Source organism: Oncorhynchus nerka, linkage group LG25 (assembly GCF_034236695.1).
Source record: "Oncorhynchus nerka isolate Pitt River linkage group LG25, Oner_Uvic_2.0, whole genome shotgun sequence".
NCBI lineage: Eukaryota > Metazoa > Chordata > Actinopteri > Salmoniformes > Salmonidae > Oncorhynchus > Oncorhynchus nerka.
This window is the reverse complement of record NC_088420.1, coordinates 49,219,275-49,239,859: the sequence shown is the minus strand read 5'-3', so window position 1 is coordinate 49,239,859 and position 20,585 is coordinate 49,219,275. Positions and strand designations below refer to the sequence as shown.

Sequence of the window (20,585 nt, the reverse complement as noted above, 5' to 3'; positions counted from 1 at the left end):
CGTGGACTGTGTAGTTTGATGGGATGGCACGCCCCTAGAATACCATGACAGATGATTGGTGGAGCCTCTTTACGATGAACGCACTAATGACACCCGGAGCGCACAGTCGGGCAAGGTGCGGAGCATCCCATCGGAAAAGACACCACTGTCCGTGTCAAGGACATTTTTAATCCAAAGTGGTCAAAATAGTATTTTCAAAGGGCGCAGGGGAATAATTCGCGTTGGAGAGCAAGTCTCCGAAGTCCAGCATATAGTAAGTAATGCCAGAGACGCACTTGTTTTCATATCGTTTACATTTTCTATCCCATTCGCAGGTAGTCATAAACAGAAGTAGATCGATTCAAAGTCTACATATTGCCTAATGTACTTCGACTTTGCCAATAAACCATATTTTGCCAGTCATATACAGATTTGTTTCAGTATATGTTCAATATACCGATTTACATACGGAACATACCTGTAGATGTCCACCTGTGGATGAGCACTGGGTCACACAGACTACAGAATAAAACCTGTCTGAACATGACACGTACCATAGCTTTCACCACTGTTTCTCAGCATTCCATAGGCTACTGTAGCATCGTATAGCACTTTGCATGTACTGTAGCGTTATTCAAATAAATACGTCGTTTTTTCACTGTGTTTAAAATGGTAATCTGCTGTCGCTACATATATTTTTGGACTTATACATTTATGATATGTACCCAATGATTATTTAAGAATATAACTTATAAATGCCCCATGAGCTTAGTTCAACTGCCGTACCCCATCAGAACCCAAAATATAAGCTTGTTTTACTCCAATGTTTGTAAACAAAGTAAACGTAACAAGCACTATATAGCCTCAAAACATGCTTGAAATTATAATGTTGATATCATGGATGGTCAGTCCTTGCGTCCATAGCTCTGTCTATGCATTTGAGCGTGGTTACACGTCTTCAACCCCATTGCTCAGCGTTTTACCAAAAACAGAAGCAGGGAGCACACTTTGTTATTGTTTCAACCGGTGATTTCCACTTTATGTTGCAGTTGCTTTTTGATGTTTAAAGGTGTAAGAATTATGAGGAGCAAATACATTTGATCCACACAAAAGCAATTCCCCATGTACATTGGTTTGAGCTTCTGTTGATGAAATGCAATTTTGTTGTTTTCCTTATGCTATAGAAGCCTATGTTGCGTTAAATGATATTGCAGCCCCACTCACCAGAGTTTAATTGCAGACTATCCATTATGGAATACATGACAAGCAGCTAAATATCTCTTGCTGTGAATGATATGGTCATTTCTGAATATCATGGCTGCAGTACACCCAGCTGTGTGTGCTTGTCATCAAGCAACAAAGATTATTCATAGACCAGAAAATGCTTGAGTGTCTTGAATATGGACAAAGAGTTGGAGGGGACTTGCACTCAGGATACAATGTATTCTGTTGCCATGCTCATCTGAAGTGGCACAGGTGGCATAAATTTGACTAGAATTCACCTAAACACCAGTGGTTCTTTGGCCTCCTAAATAATTCACAATGCTGTTGGTATCACAGAGATTGCCTGTTACATTTTGTTGAAGATACCCTTGATTGATCAAGAACTAATTTGATGCATGGTGAAACCATGGTCTGTCTCGGATTTTGTATTATCAATTTGGAATGAAATTTCAAATGAGGAAAAACTCATTCTTCCAACATACGAACAGTATGCAAAAGAGAGTTTGCACGTGCAGTATAAGCTCATGTCCTGCACTAAGTCATAGAATGAGGAAGATGATACCTAAGGGCAATTCCATGGTAAACGGAGTGACACTGAGACACACAAAACATGTATGTCAAACGAAAACCAATGATTGCAAAGTTAAACGAATGATACACCTCTATGCACAAGACTCCTTTTAATAATTTCCACTGAAAACTTCTTCTTTAAAAAAAAAACACGTTTGCTTGAAGAACAGTGCAGATGCAAAGTTTAGTAACAAAATTATGTTTTGTGCTGTTTGTGCCATCATTCTCTTACCAAACTTTGCATCTGCACTGTTCTTCAAATAAATGTGTTTTTTATTCAGTTACTGTGGAATTACCCATAACCATAGCAGCAGATCAGGGTATTATATTCTGATGATCAAAGAGTGTGGTTAATACCAATGGGAGTAGTCCTCCTCCAACCTTAGGTTTGGATCATCAACTCACACAGCTATGGCTCTGTCAGTCATCTACAGGAGGTAATCTTTAGTCAGATATTGGATGTCGGAGAGAGGAGAGAGCTTACTACTCCCAGGAGGACTTAACAAATCCGAGGGAATAACGCTTCTTTACTTATTTCGTGTTGATTTAGCACCACATAATCAAGTTATTCTATATTATTTTCATACTTCTAGCAGAGAAAAGTGGTTATTGCTGCTCTGTTTATGTCTCCTTTAAAGGTTCAACGGAGCCTTTTTCTAACAAGTCAAATATCAAATGATTTCTGGGTAACAATTAAGTACCTCACTGTGATTGTTTTCAATTAAAGAAACAAAAATAGGTTCTCAGCAAAGGGACATTTCTCAGGCATGAATTTTGGACTGTCTGGGAGTGGTCTGAGTGGGGAGGGGGAAACTAAACGTTAGCTGTTATTGGCAGAGTGGTTTGGAAGTATTTTTTAAATTATTGAATATTTAAAACATACAATATACTTGCAGTGAAGCCACTCAACAACTACATCACATTAGTCATCTAACAGACTCCCATCCGGAGCGACACACAGAAGGAACCAGGGTCAACGCCCTGCTCAAGGGCACGTCGACAGATCTCCCGCAAGGTTAAAAAAAAATGGGGACCCGAACCAGCGATCCATCATCCACCGGCCCAAGCTCCCAACCGCCAGGCCACTAGCCCTCCAAAGTCTTGAATCTTGCATTGTTTTATATATCAACAACATACACCCTGTACCAACTATTTTGCAATCTGTATGGCACAGCTGTCAACATCCTAGTCCTCAAATGAAACTGATATACTTTATTTACTGGTATACCTATTTATGCTTTTTGTATTCCTTTGATCCTTGATATTGGGCCTGCCTCCTCCAGTTTTGATCCTTTATATTGGGCAGACAGACCAGTTCCCTACTTCCTCCCGCTGCCACCTGCCTCCTCCAGTTTTGATCCTTGATATTGGGCAGACAGACCAGTTCCCTACTTCCTCCCGCTGCCACCTGCCTCCTCCAGTTTTGATCCTTGATATTGGGCAGACAGACCAGTTCCCTTCTTCCTCCCGCTGCCACCTGCCTCCTCCAGTTTTGATCCTTGATATTGGGCAGACAGACCAGTTCCCTACTTCCTCCCGCTGCCACCTGCCTCCTCCAGTTTTGATCCTTGATATTGGGCAGACAGACCAGTTCCCTACTTCCTCCCGCTGCCACCTGCCTCCTCCAGTTTTGATCCTTTATATTGGGCAGACAGACCAGTTCCCTACTTCCTCCCGCTGCCACCTGCCTCCTCCAGTTTTGATCCTTGATATTGGGCAGACAGACCAGTTCCCTACTTCCTCCCGCTGCCACCTGCCTCCTCCAGTTTTGATCCTTTATATTGGGCAGACAGACCAGTTCCCTACTTCCTCCCGCTGCCACCTGCCTCCTCCAGTTTTGATCCTTGATATTGGGCAGACAGACCAGTTCCCTACTTCCTCCCGCTGCCACCTGCCTCCTCCAGTTTTGATCCTTGATATTGGGCAGACAGACCAGTTCCCTACTTCCTCCCGCTGCCACCTGCCTCCTCCAGTTTTGATCCTTGATATTGGGCAGACAGACCAGTTCCCTACTTCCTCCCGCTGCCACCTGCCTCCTCCAGTTTTGATCCTTGATATTGGGCAGACAGACCAGTTCCCTACTTCCTCCCGCTGCCACCTGCCTCCTCCAGTTTTGATCCTTGATATTGGGCAGACAGACCAGTTCCCTACTTCCTCCCGCTGCCACCTGCCTCCTCCAGTTTTGATCCTTGATATTGGGCAGACAGACCAGTTCCCTACTTCCTCCCGCTGCCACCTGCCTCCTCCAGTTTTGATCCTTGACATTGGGCAGACAGACCAGTTCCCTACTTCCTCCCGCTTCCACCTGCCTCCTCCGTGTTTGGGGTAATGGTTTAATCAATTGGTTGCAATCTTGGATTGAGCAGACCTTCCCGTACAATTCAGATAAATTCATGAAAGACATCTCTACCATTCCAATTTACAATATAATTTAAAAACAAAATACCATTTTCAAACATCTTTCCCTTAAATACAGGTCTTTTATCAACCAGCACATTTGAGTTCAGCCATAATATTTGTTGTAATATTTGTTCTATCTTTTTAAGGGATAAAATTGAAATTGTAGCTAGCTCCGCAATGTTTGAAAAAGGGAGATACTTTGAATTAATCGCAAAGGAGACATGGCAATCTGCACAAAGGCAAAAAGGCCATTTTTAAACAATGGATGAGCTTTTCTTAGTCATCTACTTGAGAACCATCTACGGTTCAAGTAATAATAATAATCTCAACCCACCCAATTCATATTCATTATATAGATAGGCATGATTTATCTTGTCTGTTTTAGCTTCCCAGATGAAGTGAAATATGTTTTGCTTATATGATTTGAAAAACGAATCATCAGGAGTAGGCAGTAAGTGAGTGTGTAAACTGAGATATGACTAAGGAGTTAATCAGGGCAATTTCTTTCCATAAATAGACAGGTATTTACCTCTCCAAGGTTGCAGGATCTTGGCTATTTTGTAAGTCACTTTGTTGTATTAACTAATTTACCACGTGGTGATGTCACCATGGAAGGCCACAACTCAATCCCACTAAAACAGGCTAAAATTTCACTGTATTATTTCAACCTAATAGTATGGAAATACATTGACTGCACTGGGCCTTTAAGGAATGTTCTACCAGAGTTCACTCAGTGAATAATACTCATGGACAGACCCCTGGGTTGGCTATGGATGGTGCTGGACACCTCTGTTTTGAGGTGGTGAAGATACCTAAGATAAAGAAAAGCCTGTGATGGGGATCCGCTGTGTTATTACATATAAAAAAAACTCACTTATCTCATTTAAAACTCATATATCTGGAAAAAGTCAAGACAACACGTTGGTGATCCCACAGCTCCAGGGTGTAAATTTCCCTCGGTAATGAGTGTGTTGGGCGGCAGGCTGCGGGGTTGTGCACCGAGGATCATGTGCTCAGACAAAATGGATAAAGCACATTATTTGTCCTCAGCTCTGCTTTGTCCCGCTCCCCAGCCCATAGGAAACAGTATGCGATTGTATGCCTTTGAGATGACATTCCATCCCAGGACTCAGGCCGAATGCAACAGATATTGCGATTGTTTAGCAACTTCCCCCACAGGAGGACTGGATTTTATTTTTATTTTTTTAAATAAGCTGGATTTTATGTTTGCATGGTATTTGGACTGCTATGCCTGTATATGTTCTGTATAGGAAACAAATGAACATCCATGCTTTGTTGAAATGACTCATTTTGTAAATAAAATACATTTTTACCTAAGTTATTGATCCTGGGTTCCACCAGTGACATTCTTCAACCTGTGTGCTACCCCTTTAACTGTAATGATAATTCAGGAGACAGGTGAGCCACCTCCACCAGGCCATTAACTCTTTCCCTGCTTGACAAAAGGTTTATAGCTCCATGGGTCATTTCCATGTAAGAGGATGCTTAGCAACCCACCCACATCGCTCTGGCAAAACTGACGTTTCTTCTCCATGATGAGTCTACGATTTCCAGAATGCCAACATTGATTGGTTAGATTTGTTAGAGATGATCCAATCGCTGATTAGGAGGCAGATTAAGACGGAATGTATATACCGATCGATAGAGCAGAGAGTTTCTATTGGTGTTGCATACTCTTCGAAAAAGATCCAAAACGATGGAAAGTAAATAGGGTAATTTCCATCTAAAAGGACCCATCAGCACCAACATGTGAAACTCATAGGGGCATGTCAAATCTGGTTTCAAATGAAAGTTAAAGAGTCTATATTTTAGAGAAATTAAGGCATATATAGATTTTTAACCTTTTTCTATACTGAATATAAGGAATAAGCAAATGATTTGATTCCTGGTCAAAGATATGGAGAAGGGGTCTTAGAAAACATCTACCAGAAAAAGTCTTAAAAGGAATACAAAAATTCATCAAAACACAATATTGTTGGACTAAAGACCCCTGCCAACTAATATCAATACTTATTATTATTATTATTATTATTTGCCTTGTGTAAGTTTAAGAAACAAAGTATTCAGACCCCCTGATTTTTTCCACATTTTGTTAAGTTACAGCCTTATTCTAAAAAGTACTAAATTAGATTTTTTTCCCCTCATCAATCTACACAAGTACCTCATAATGAAAGCAAAAACAGGTTTTTCGATTTTTTTTTGCAAATGTATAAAAAAAAACATATATTACATTTACATAAGTATTCAGACCCTTTACTCAGTACTTTGTTGAATCACCTTTGGCAGCTATTACGGCCTTGAGTCTTCTTGGGTATGACGCTACAATCTTTGCACACCTATATTTGGGGAGTTTCTCCCATTCTTCTCTGCAGATGCTCTCAAGCTCTGTCAGGTTGGATGGGGAGCGTCACTGCACAGCTAATTTCAGGTCTCTCCAGAGATGTTCGATCGGGTTCAAGTCCGGGCTCTGTTTGGGCCACTCAAGGGCATTCAAGGACTTGTCCCGAACCACTCCTGTGTTGTCTTGGTTGTGTGCTTAGGGTTGTTGTGCTGTTGGAAGGTGAACCTTCGCCACATTCTGAGGTCCTGAGCACTTTGGAGCAGGTTTTCATCAAGGGATCTCTCTGTACTTTGCTCTGTTCATCTTTGCCTCGATCCTGACTAGTCTCCCAGTCCCTGCCACTGAAAAACATCCCCACAGCATGATGCTGCCACCACCATGCTTCAACGTAGGGATGGTGCCAGGTTTTCTCCAAACGTGACACTTGCCATTCAGACCAAAGAGTTCAATCTTGGTTAAATCAGACTAGAGAATCTTGTTTCTCATGGTCCGATAGGCCTTTAGGCGCCTTTTGGCAAACTCCAAGCAGGCTGTCATGTGCCTTTTACTGAGGAGTGGCTTCCGTATGGCCACTTTACCACAAAGGCCTGATTAGTGGAGTGCTGCAGAGATGGTTGTCTTTCCTGGAAGGTTCTCCCATCTCCACAGAGGAACTCTGGAGCTCTATCAGAGTAACCTCCCAGACCACGACCCTATGGACAATTCCTTCGACCTCATGGCTTGGTTTTTGCTCATGCACTGTCAACATGCACTGTCAACTGTGGGACCTTATACTGTAAACAGGTGTGTGCCTTTCGAAATCATGTCCAATCAATTGCATTTACCACAGGTGGACTCCAATGAAGTTGTAAAAACGTCTCAAGGTTGATCAATGGAAACAGGATGCACATGAGCTCAATTTCAAGTCTCATAGCAAAGGTTCTGAATGCTTATGTAAATAAAGAATTTCTATTTTTATGTTTTATACATTTGCTAACATCGCTAAAATCCTGTTTTCGCTTCGTCATTATGGGCTATTGTGTGTAGATTGATGAGGGAAAAAATGTAATACAATCCATTTTAGAGTACGGCTCTAATGTATCAAAATTTTGAAAAAGTTAAGGGGTCTGCTTTCCGAATGCACTGTATCTTTAAGATATTTTCACATTTCTCTCCCTCATGAGGAGGGAGAATAATGAAAGTTCACAGAAGTAACATGTAAAAATATCTATTTTGTTTCTGAGTTATTTAGTGATTAAAACTCAGAATTCTGTTACATAATTGGTAACAGAATTTCAGAAAAATCTGTAACGTAATTACTGCAATTGACTTCTATGGGAAATCATAGTAATCACAAACCACATTTGGGTCACCTGCTATTGTCCTCCCTTCCAATGGCATTTAGTTACGTTCAACCCATAACTGTTTTATTTCTATTTCTGTTCTGTGGTGGTCAAAGTAAGTGTGAAAAAAGTCTGGACAACCCCTCCCTCCCTCCCTCCTCTCTCTCCAGTTAATGTCACCTCTCCCGGCTCTTACTGACACCTCCCAATGAGCATTACATTTACATTTAAGTCATTTAGCAGACGCTCTTATCCAGAGCGACTTACAAATTGGTGCTTTCACCTTATGACATCCAGTGGAACAGCCACTTTACAATAGTGCATCTAGGTCTTTTAAGGGGGGGGGGGGGAGAAGGATTACTTTATCCTATCCTAGGTATTCCTTAAAGAGGTGGGGTTTCAGGTGTCTCCGGAAGGTGGTGATTGACTCCGCTGTCCTGGCGTCGTGAGGGAGTTTGTTCCACCATTGGGGGGCCAGAGCAGCGAACAGTTTTGACTGGGCTGAGCGGGAACTGTACTTCCTCAGTGGTAGGGAGGCGAGCAGGCCAGAGGTGGATGAACGCAGTGCCCTTGTTTGGGTGTAGGGCCTGATCAGAGCCTGGAGGTACTGAGGTGCCGTTCCCCTCACAGCTCCGTAGGCAAGCACCATGGTCTTGTAGCGGATGCGAGCTTCAACTGGAAGCCAGTGGAGAGAGCGGAGGAGCGGGGTGACGTGAGAGAACTTGGGAAGGTTGAACACCAGACGGGCTGCGGCGTTCTGGATGAGTTGTAGGGGTTTAATGGCACAGGCAGGGAGCCCAGCCAACAGCGAGTTGCAGTAATCCAGACGGGAGATGACAAGTGCCTGGATTAGGACCTGCGCCGCTTCCTGTGTGAGGCAGGGTCGTACTCTGCGGATGTTGTAGAGCATGAACCTACAGGAACGGGCCACCGCCTTGATGTTATTTGAGAACGACAGGGTGTTGTCCAGGATCACGCCAAGGTTCTTAGCGCTCTGGGACGAGGACACAATGGAGTTGTCAACCGTGATGGCGAGATCATGGAACGGGCAGTCCTTCCCGGGAGGAAGAGCAGCTCCGTCTTGCCGAGGTTCAGCTTGAGGTGATGATCCGTCATCCACACTGATATGTCTGCCAGACATGCAGAGATGCGATTCGCCACCTGGTCGTCAGAAGGGGAAAGGAGAAGATTAATTGTGTGTCGTCTGCATAGCAATGATAGGAGAGACCATGTGAGGTTATGACAGAGCCAAGTGACTTGGTGTATAGCGAGAATAGGAGAGAGCCTAGAACAGAGCCCTGGGGACACCAGTGGTGAGAGCACGTGGTGAGGAGACGGATTCTCGCCACGCCACCTGGTAGGAGCGACCTGTCAGGTAGGACGCAATCCAAGCGTGGGCCGCGCCGAGATGCCCAACTCGGAGAGGGTGGAGAGGAGGATCTGATGGTTCACAGTATCGAAGGCAGCCGATAGGTCTAGAAGGATGAGAGCAGAGGAGAGAGAGTTAGCTTTAGCAGTGCGGAGCGCCTCCGTGATACAGAGAAGAGCAGTCTCAGTTGAATGACTAGTCTTGAAACCTGACTGATTTGGATCAAGAAGGTCATTCTGAGAGAGATAGCGGGAGAGCTGGCCAAGGACGGCACGTTCAAGAGTTTTGGAGAGAAAAGAAAGAAGGGATACTGGTCTGTAGTTGTTGACATCGGAGGGATCGAGTGTAGGTTTTTCAGAAGGGTGCAACTCTCGCTCTCTTGAAGACAGGAGGGACGTAGCCAGCGGTCAGGGATGAGTTGATGAGCGAGGTGAGGTAAGGGAGAAGGTCACCGGAGATGGTCTGGAGAAGAGAGGAGGGGATAGGGTCAAGCGGGCAGGTTGTTGGGCGGCCGGCCGTCACAAGACGCGAGATGTCATCTGGAGAGAGAGGGAGAAAGAGGTCAGAGCACAGGGTAGGGCAGTGTGAGCAGAACCAGCGGTGTCGTTTGACTTAGCAAACGAGGATCGGATGTCGTCGACCTTCTTTTCAAAATGGTTGACGAAGTCATCTGCAGAGAGGGAGGAGGGGGGGAGGGGGAGGAGGATTCAAGAGGGAGGAGAAGGTGGCAAAGAGCTTCCTAGGGTTAGAGGCAGATGCTTGGAATTTAGAGTGGTAGAAAGTGGCTTTAGCAGCAGAGACAGAGGAGGAAAATGTAGAGAGGAGGGAGTGAAAGGATGCCAGGTCCGCAGGGAGGCGAGTTTTCCTCCATTTCCGCTCGGCTGCCCGGAGCCCTGTTCTGTGAGCTCGCAATGAGTCGTCGAGCCACGGAGCGGGAGGGAGGACCGAGCCGGCCTGGAGGATAGGGGACATAGAGAGTCAAAGGATGCAGAAAGGGAGGAGAGGAGGGTTGAGGAGGCAGAATCAGGAGATAGGTTGGAGAAGGTTTGAGCAGAGGGAAGAGATGATAGGATGGAAGAGGAGAGAGTAGCGGGGAGAGAGAGCGAAGGTTGGGACGGCGCGATACCATCCAGTAGGGGCAGTGTGGGAAGTGTTGGATGAGAGCGAGAGGGAAAAGGATACAAGGTAGTGGTCGGAGACTTGGGGGAGTTGCAATGAGGTTAGTGGAGGAACAGCATCTAGTAAAGATGAGGTCGAGCGTATTGCCTGCCTTGTGAGTAGGGGGGAAGGTGAGAGGGTGAGGTCAAAGAGGAGAGGAGTGGAAAGAAGGAGGCAGAGAGGAATGAGTCAAAGGTAGACGTGGGGAGGTTAAAGTCGCCCAGAACTGTGAGAGGTGAGCCGTCCTCAGGAAAGGAGCTTATCAAGGCATCAAGCTCATTGATGAACTCTCCGAGGGAACCTGGAGGGCGATAAATGATAAGGATGTTAAGCTTGAAAGGGCTGGTAACTGTGACAGCATGGAATTCAAAGGAGGCGATAGACAGATGGGTAAGGGGAGAAAGAGAGAATGACCACTTGGGAGAGATGAGGATCCCGGTGCCACCACCCCGCTGACCAGAAGCTCTCGGGTGTGCGAGAGCACGTGGGCGGACGAAGAGAGAGCAGTAGGAGTAGCGGTGTTGTCTGTGGTGATCCATGTTTCCGTCAGAGCCAAGAAGTCGAGGGACTGGAGGGAGAGCACCTTCTCTTTCCATTTACTGTAACCAGCATCCTAACCCATTGAGCACCGACCGGCACAGGATGTTCAGGGATGTTGAAAAGTAGTTGAAATTTGGTCAGTCCGCCCTGTCCTTGATTTCACTGTCCACAGACCCGCCTTCTTCCAGTAAATGTGTTTTTGTAAATTGTTCAAATTAGTCATTGTGCATAGAGTTGTATGGTTTGTTGAACTTTGATTTCAGTGTTGTTTCTTTTGGCATACATTTTTAAGTAGAAAATCTGAGTCTGTTACCATAGAATTGCTCCATGGTAAACAGGCAGCCCAGAGTCAGCCGGAAGCCAAATGGAGAGGTTGAAGTGAGCATTGTTTTAATCGGACAGAGTTATATGACCATCGCCTGTCAAGGCCAATCAAGCCAAAGCCTTCAGCAGAGCAGGGAAGAGTTGAGTGGGGAGTTATTGGGGGAGGGAAAGGCTGTGGGACAGTTTTCAATGTTTTTTTTTCATGCAGGTTGGTTGTTTTCCAGTTACAATTTGAGTTCCTGAGCTAATCAGGTATCCCAGTGTTCTCCAGGAATATTTTCCCTAAAGCAATTACTGCCCCACTCCCAGCCCAGATCTTAGTGAAGCATGGGGTCCTGCCTGACGGATGAGCTCTAACAAAATGTGGATTTGAAAACACTGCACTAAGTTCTGTGTTTGACTTGGCCCATTTATCTATGTCAAGAATTTAGAGTCTCTCACACTATCTGATTCTTTCTCAGAGATTAAAGGATGCCACTAAACTGTAGCTACATTATTTTTACAGCCTGAACCATTGTGACACTACCATGTAATATATAAACCTACAGAACCTGATTATAGGATTGGTTGATTTCTAAAGAACAAAGTATGATGGATTTGGAGAGCCAACTGAGAAAAGAGAGGAAGGTCATGTTTTGGCCTGTGATGTGAGTCTGGCTAGACTTTCCAGAGTTGAGTTGAGTTGCCTCCTAGCCTTTTGTCTGATGTTTTTGGCACACTAGATTGCACCTGCTTGTGGGTGACATTTCTCCTCTCCTTCAACCTGCACTTCCCGCATCACAGCTGCCAGGTGAGCAGAACGATGAGTGGTCCAGTGAGCTGGCAAAAAGTCAACCCGGTCCAGGTCACCTGTCCTCACCCAACTCCAGAGCCCCAGTCAGGAAGGCTCAGTCAGGATGAGTAATAACAGCCTGCAGCTACTGATATGGCTTCATACTTGTCTTTCATGATATACTTTTGGTGTAGCCTTTTGTTTTGTGTTTGAGTTCCCCATCCATACAGTTTGCATGCCATGCAGTATGAATTTGAAAGCAAAGTATCTCACTCCAACAATGGCCCCACGTTGGATGTGCTGATTTCATGTTGCTCGCTGGTTAAGACCCACTTTGCATAGTGTGTAATGTTATCCTGTCTTTTGAACTGGGTTTGTCCTGGTTGAGCTGACTCGAGGGTTAAGATCTTGAATCCATGTAACTTTACTCTTTTCAACAGGAGTCATGTACTGTTTTTTTTGTGGGGGGGTTTTATCCGTTGTTTTACCAGGTAAGTTGACTGAGAACACATTCTCATTTGAAGCAACAACCTGGGGAATAATTACAGGGGAGAGGGATGAATGAGCCAATTGTAAACTGGTGATTATTAGGTGACCGTGATGGTTTGAGGGCCAGATTGGGAATTTAGCCAGGACACCGGGGTAAACACCTCTACTCTTACAATAAGTGCCATGGGATCTTTAATGACCTCAGAGAGTCTCCCATCCAGGAACTGACCAGGACCAACCCTGCTTAGCTTCAGAAGCAAGCCAGCAGTGGTTTGCAGGGTGGTATGCTGCTGGCAAACTGTATATAGGAGTCTTGTCTATCAGCCATTTTGAATGAGCTGCTGTCGATTTTGTTTTTGTTGTTCCAATAAAGGTGCGATGCTATGTGTTGGGCCCTCTGCCAGCACTGCAACAATGACACCTTGTCTATTATGCAAGAGATCACACAGCTGCTCAGTGCCACAGACACGAGTCGATTCCCACTACTGATTTGTTGACTACCTCTCAAGCGCCCAGCTGAAATGGAAGGCTGTTTAAACGAAAGGCCTGCAGGCAGCTAGACCCCTCCGATGAGTCATCTTGTCAACTACACATGAACACATGTAAGTGGCAGAATGAGGCCCTGATAGGATGTTGGAGCTGTCAGCGGGCCTCTGGCTTTGGTGCTTATACACTGCTAAAAAAAATAAAGGGAACACTAAAATAACACATCCTAGATCTGAATGAATGAAATATTTTTATTAAATACTTTTTTCTTTACATAGTTGAATGTGCTGACAACAAAATCACACAAATCAAATGTATCAACCCATGGAGGTCTGGATTTGGAGTGACACTCAAATTTAAAGTGGAAAACCACACTACAGGCTGATCCAACTTTGATGTTATGTCCTTAAAACAAGTCAAAATGAGGCTCAGTAGTGTGTGTGGCCTCCACGTGCCTGTATGACCTCCCTACAACGCCTGGGAATGCTCCTGATGAGGTGGCGGATGGTCTCCTGAGGGATCTCCTCCCAGACCTGGACTAAAGCATCCGCCAACTCCTGGACAGTCTGTGGTGCAACGTGGTGTTGGTGGATGGAGCGAGACATGATGTCCAAGATGTGCTCAATTGGATTCAGGTCTGGGGAACGGGCGGGCCAGTCCATAGCATCAATGCCTTCCTCTTGCAGAAACTGCTGACACACTCCAGCCACATGAGGTCTAGCATTGTTTTGCATTAGGAGGAACCCAGGGCCAACCGCACCAGCATATGGTGTCACAAGGGGTCTGAGGATCTCATCTCGGTACCTAATGGCAGTCAGGCTACCTCTGGCGAGCACATGGAGGGTGTGCTCCTACTGCTCCTCCTTGCACAAAGGTGGAGGTAGCGGTCCTGCTGCTGGGTTGTTGCCCTCCTACGGCCTCCTCCACGTCTCCTGATGTACTGGCCTGTCTCCTGGTAGTGCCTCCATGCTCTGGACACTACGCTGACAGACACAGCAAACCTTCTTGGCACAGCTCGCATTGATGTGCCATCCTGGATGAGCTGCACTACCTAAGCCACTTGTGTGGGTTGTAGACTCCGTCTCATGCTACCACTAGAGTGAAAGCACCACCAGCATTCAAAAGTGACCAAAACATCAGCCAGGAAGCATAGGAACTGAGAAGTGGTCTGTAGTCACCACCTGCAGAACCACTCCTTTATTGGGGGTGTCTTGCTAATTGTCTATAATTTTCACCTGTTGTCTATTCCATTTGCACAACAGCATGTGAAATGTATTGTCAATCACTGTTGCTTCCTAAGTGGACAGTTTTCTTGACTTTATTTTATAGTGTTGGAGGTAACTTTATCTACCACTGAAAGGAGCAATGCAGTTGTGAGGTGGCTGAGATCTCATGTTTGCTTGACATGCTCTGTCATGATTGTGCTTGATTGCTGATATGAGTATGACAGGGCCACGTAACATCCACTGCCAGGACGATTACACTCGGGCCGCCTGATGTTGACATTTCAGCGAGCTAACGAAGCTTCGTCAGCGAGGGGAGAGGTGGAGGGGCTAAATATAATGCTGACTAAGTCAAGAAAACCCAAGGTTACAGCAGGGTTTCCCACGTTTTGAAAACATATCAGTTAACCCGAGAGCTTAGTTATTGTGTTGGTTAGTTATTAGTTAATGAAAGTTTCAATCCTCACCTATAGGGGGAGTAGGCTGCTGTTAGAGATTTGATCATTGAATAGTCATGCCGCGGGATTTGTAATACATTTGCTGAGGATGCATGCTTCTGTTGACAGGCAAAGCAAGAGAACCACATAGCAGTCTTTTCTGCCTTCTTAAGAGTTGTGATGTGTGAATTGGAGGCATTGCCAAATGTGTGAGGATTTTTCTTTTTCCATGTAATTGACTGTAAACTAATATTCTAGATGAGATATTTACACATTTTAAAGGGTGAAGATGACCTACTTTTCTGTGAGCATGATTTAGCATGTGAAGAAATGTTGGTAAAAGTCAGACAAGGGAAAATCCTCAAACAAAACAGGTGTAACGGGCTCAGACTCAAAAGAAATGTCAAATAAAGCTTACTTCATTATTCCAATTTTTTTAAAATTATTTTCACTGCATCAGGGATAGCGTACACAAACGTTTCGGCTTTAGAGCCTTCTTCATTGTGTAGGTACAATTTGATTTGAATTCAAAACAGCAATTGTAAAGAACAACGGATATGCAAAATCTGATATGGACAGTGTTTTTGTATAACAGTCTGAATGTGGCTTAAAGGAAGGAGGTGAAATCGAATTATTCGTTTAAACCGTGTGGAGATACAGAATTACATGTATATATCCACGTGGCTTTTCTGTGGAGTAATTTATTGTCGCAATCACCTCGTCTACGTGGTGGAGGATCTTTTTCAATCCCGATGCGACACAATTCATTCATTTAATTATTTTGTTCTATAAAGTGTCTCGCAACTGGCGAGGTGATATCTTGACGTCCAATAGTGGATGTATGTTCTCCAAGGCGTACTTTTAATGCTTGGGATGTTTTTCCAATATAAATCTTTGTTCAAGAACACTGTAACATATATAATGAATCCATCAAATTTGGCAGTGTGGTCATCTTCTGTTCATCTCTTCTGCCTTTGTGGTCTAAATTCTTCCTGCTTCTTCCTGTTTCCCGCTCAGCCCGCTTATATTTGTGTTTGTGACAGCCAGGCCTCCAGGGTTCTCTCTTTCTCCCTCCAAACAGGCCAGAGTCAATGAGGGAAAACAGTAAAAATCAATTCTCAACCGACTTCACAAAAGTGCAGGTTGCTCAGACATTTCTGCTCACATTTCCCACCAGACTAATTGTTCAAACAGAAGAACCACTTCTTAGGCCCAGCCATTACTGTCATAAGATCTGACCGTTCCTCCTACAGATAAAGGTGCCATGTCTTTATTCCTGTGGTAACTAGTGATAAAGACAAGGGGCTGGCGTGAACCCAGCGCAATTGTCAAGTGCACGCTTGTTTGCAACTTCGACCTGTTAAAGCCAACGCTCTTCCGTTTTCAAACCCTAACGCCAGGATTAGCAATTTACTTGTTTTATAAGAGCTCACTTGTGCTGAGGTGACAACGGAAGTGTAAAAAAAGTGTAACAAATACAATTTCATTTGATTGATTTAAAACCAAGCATAGCAATACCTCCTCTCAATGAAGGCGTTTTTTTGGTTTTGTCCTGTCCACTGCATTCGCCAAGTAGTCAAATCTATCATAAAGGATTTGGTTCATGAGACCGCTTTGAAATAAATCCTAAATCCTAATCCTAAATTGGGAGCATCCCCTTTTTATCTATGTAGGTGGGCTATTGTACATTATTTTAATCAGCTCCAGTTATTATTTTGGGTGTGCATAAAAACCCTACCGTGTAGGCTGTATGCCCATCATGGAACGAGAGATAAGATGGTCTGGTGACACTCGTATTTACAATCATTTAAGTTATTTTCCTGTAGCAATTTCTTGTTTTCCAGTTTCGTTTGATTAAAAACAAGCCCTTATACAGTGCCTTCAGAAAGTATTCATACCCCTTAACTTATTCCACATTTTGTTGTGTTACAGACTGAATCCAAAAAGGATTCAATATATCATTGTTTCTCACGCATCTCCACAAAATACCCCATAATGAAAAAGTGAAAATGTTTTTAGACATTTTTGCACATTTATTGAAGATTAAATACAGAAATATCTCATTTACATAAGTAGTTCCACCTTTGAGTCAATACATTGTAGAAACACCTTTTTTTGCCCATTATTCTATTCAAAATTCTTCAAGCTCTGTGAAGTTGATTGTTGATCATTGCTAGACAGCCACTACACTGACCAAAAATATAAAGGCAACATGTCAAGTGTTGGTCCCATGTTTATTGAGCTGAAATTAAAGATCCCAGAAATATTCCATAAGCGCAAAAAGTTTGTTTCTCTCAAATTTTCTGCAGAAATGTGTTTATATCCCTGTTAGTGAGCATCTATCCTTTGCCAAAATAATCCATCTGACAGGTGTGGCATATCAAGAAGCTGATTAAACAGCATGATTATTACACAGGTGCACCTTGTGCTGGGGATAATAAAAGGCCACTCTAAAATGTGCAGTTTTGTCACACAACACAATGCCACAGATGTCTCACGTTTTGAGGGAACGTGCAATTGGCATGCTGACTCTTGCCAGAGAATTGAATGTTATCTCCTCTACCTTAAGCTGCCTACAACGTCGTTTTAGAGAATTTGGCAATACGTTCAACTTGCCTCACAACCACAGACAACGTGTATGGGGTTTTGTGGGAGAGCGATTTTCTATTGTCAACATTGTGAACAGTGCCACATGGTGGCGGTGGGATTATGGTATGGGCAGGCATAAGCTACAGACAACGAACACAATCACATTTTATTGATGGCAAATTGAATGCACAGAGATACCGTGATGAGATCCTGAGGTCCACTGTTGTGCAATTAATCTGCCTCCATCCTCATGTTTCAGCAAGATAATGCACAGCCTGTTGTTGCAAGGATCTGTACACAATTCCTGGAAGCTGAACATTTTCCAGTTCTTCCATGGCCTGCATACTCACCAGACATGTCACCCATTGAGCACGTTTGGGATGCAGTGGATCAACGTGTACGACAGCATGTTCCAGTTCCTGCCAAAATCCATCAATTTCGCACAGCCATTGAAGAGAAGTGGGACAACATTCCACAGGCCATAATCAACAGCCTGATCAACTCTATGTGAAGGAGATGTGTCACACTGCATGAGGCAAATGATTGTCACACCAGATACTGACTGGTTTTCTGATCCACGCCACTACCATATTTTTAAAGGTACACGCCACTACCATATTTAACTTTTTTGCCCCACTGTATCTGTGACCAACATATGCATATCTGTATTTCCAGTCATGTGAAATCCATAGATTAGGATCCAATGAATTTATTTCAATTGACTGTAACTCTCTCTCTGTGTGACCAACATATGCATATCTGTATTCCCAGTCATGTGAAATCCATAGATTAGGGCCCAATGAATTTATTTCAATTGACTGTAACTCTCTCTCTGTAAAATTTAGAAATTGTTTAATGTTACGTTTATATTTTTGTTCAGTATACAGTGGGGCCAAAAAAGTATTTAGTCAGCCACCAACTGTGTAAGTTCTCCCACTTAAAAAGATGAGAGAGGCCTGTTATTTTCATCATGACAGACAAAATGAGAAAACAAATCCAGAAAATCACATTGTAGGATTTTTAATGAATTTATTTGCAAATTATGATGGAAAATAAGTATTTGGTCAATAACAATCTCAATACTTTGTTATATACCCTTTGTTGGCAATGACAGAGGTCAAATGTTTTCTGTAAGTCTTCACAGGTTTTCACACACTGTTGCTGGTATTTTGGCCCATTCCTCCATGCAGATCTCCTCTAGAGCAGTGATGTTTGGGGGCTGTTGCTGGGCAACACGGACTTTCAACTCCCTCCAAAGATTTTCTATGGGGTTTAGATCTGGAGACTGGCTAGGCCACTCCAGGACCTTGAAATGCCTCTTACGAAGCCACTCCTACGTTGCCCGGGCGGTGTGTTTGGGATTATTGTCATGCTGAAAGACCCAGCCACGTTTCATCTTCAATGCCCTTGATGATGGAAGGAGGTTTTCACTCAAAATCTCACGATACATGGCCCCATTCATTCTTTCCTTTACACGGATCAGTCGTCCTGGTCCCTTTGCAGAAAAACAGCCCCAAAGCATGATGTTTCCACCCCCATGCTTCACAGTAGGTATGGTGTTCTTTGGATGCAACTCAGCATTCTTTGTCCTCCAAACACGATGAGTTGAGTTTTTACCAAAAAGTTATATTTTGGTTTGATCTGACCATATGACATTCTCCCAATCTTCTTCTGGATCATCCAAATGCTCTCTAGCAAACTTCAGACGGGCATGGACATGTACTTGCTTAAGCAGGGGGACACATCTGGCACTGCAGGATTTGAGTCCCTGTCAGCGTAGTGTGTTACTGATGTTAGGCTTTGTTACTTTGGTCCCAGCTCTCTGCAGGTCATTCACTAGGTCCCCCCGTGTGGTTCTGGGATTTTTGCTCACCATTCTTGTGATCATTTTGACCCCACGGGGTGAGATCTTGCGTGGAGCCCCAGATCGAGGGAGATTATCAGTGGTCTTGTATGTCTTCCATTTCCTAATAATTGCTCCCACAGTTGATTTCTTCAAACCAAGCTGCTTACCTATTGCAGATTCAGTCTTCCCAGCCTGGTGCAGGTCTACAATTTTGTTTCTGGTGTCCTTTGACAGCTCTTTGGTCTTGGCCACAGTGGAGTTTGGAGTGTGACTGTTTGAGGTTGTGGACAGGTGTCTTTTATACTGATAACAAGTTCCATTAATACAGGTAACGAGTGGAGGACAGAGGAGCCTCTTAAAGAAGAAGTTACATGTCTGTGAGAGTCAGAAATCTCTCTTGTTTGTAGATGACCAAATACTTATTTTCCACCATAATTTGCAAATAAATTCATTAAAAATCCTACAATATGATTTTTTTTTTACTTAATTTTGTCTGTCATAGATGAAGTGTACCTATGATGAAAATTACAAGCCTCTCTCATCTTTTTAAGTGGGAGAACTTGCACAATTGGTGGCTGACTAAATACTTTTTTGCCACACTGTATAACTAGGCCACTCGGGAACATTCAATGTTGTCTTGGTAAAAAACTCCAGTGTAGATTTGGCCTTGTGTTTGAGGTTGTTGTCCTGCTGAAAGGTGAATTCGACTGAACCAGGTTTTCCTCTGGGATTTTGCCTGTGCTTATAGCTGTATTCCGTTTCTTTTTATCCCAAAAAACTCCCTAGTCCTTGCAGATAAAAAATAAGGTTCATGTACATTTTATTTGGGGGGGGGGGGCAGTATCACTTTAGTGCCTTGTGAACAGGACTCTAAACACACTCACAAGGCTACAGTATTTCTTGGCCAGCGTGAAGGACCGCCTCAGGACAACACTTTAATTACAACAGCAAACCGTACTAGACAGGGGACAGAGAGAGGGCCACGAGGATCTGACCAGCATTAAACCTGGGTTTCTTCTTTCAAACTGGGAGCTCAAATATGCTGCTTTTTATAGTGCTTTGATAGGACTGGAGGGAAAATAAACAGAAAATAATCTGGCAATTTGTTTGTTTGTTTGTATTAGGCAGAGTCATGGAAAATGCAAATAACTATTTAGAGGTTCAGCCCTTCTCCCTTGTAGGAATGTTGTTTTTTGCCCCTTAGAGGAAAGTTTTCAACCTTTTTAACCATGTCCCGTACAGTGCTTATCAGAGTTCTCCAAATAGATGATGTGCAGAAACCAGATACAGATTTGGATGTCTGTAATGTACTTAGGACACTGTTCGGCATGTGATGTTTTCTGATGTCACTACTCATTTTACTGATAGCAGCAGAAGCACTCAGCTGCTTGGTGACTCTCCAAACTGTGGGTGGCTCAGAAATGCACTTATGCAAGTCACTGACCGAGCAAAATAAACACAGGAGAAACAGCGGTTTGGGGCTGTACGGACTGTG

The 20,585-nt window shown here is 43.8% G+C and overlaps 1 protein-coding gene across 1 annotated transcript in view; it reads left to right on the top strand.

Annotated features, from left to right (window-relative positions):
* Positions 1-140: 140 nt before the first annotated feature.
* Positions 141-20,585, top strand: part of LOC115109620 (liprin-beta-2-like) — a 112,757-nt gene continuing 92,312 nt past the window's right edge. Inside the window, exon 1 of the mRNA XM_029634758.2 lies at positions 141-253. The gene's annotated coding sequence lies outside the window, so the exon portion shown is untranslated. The remainder of the gene's footprint in view (positions 254-20,585) is intronic.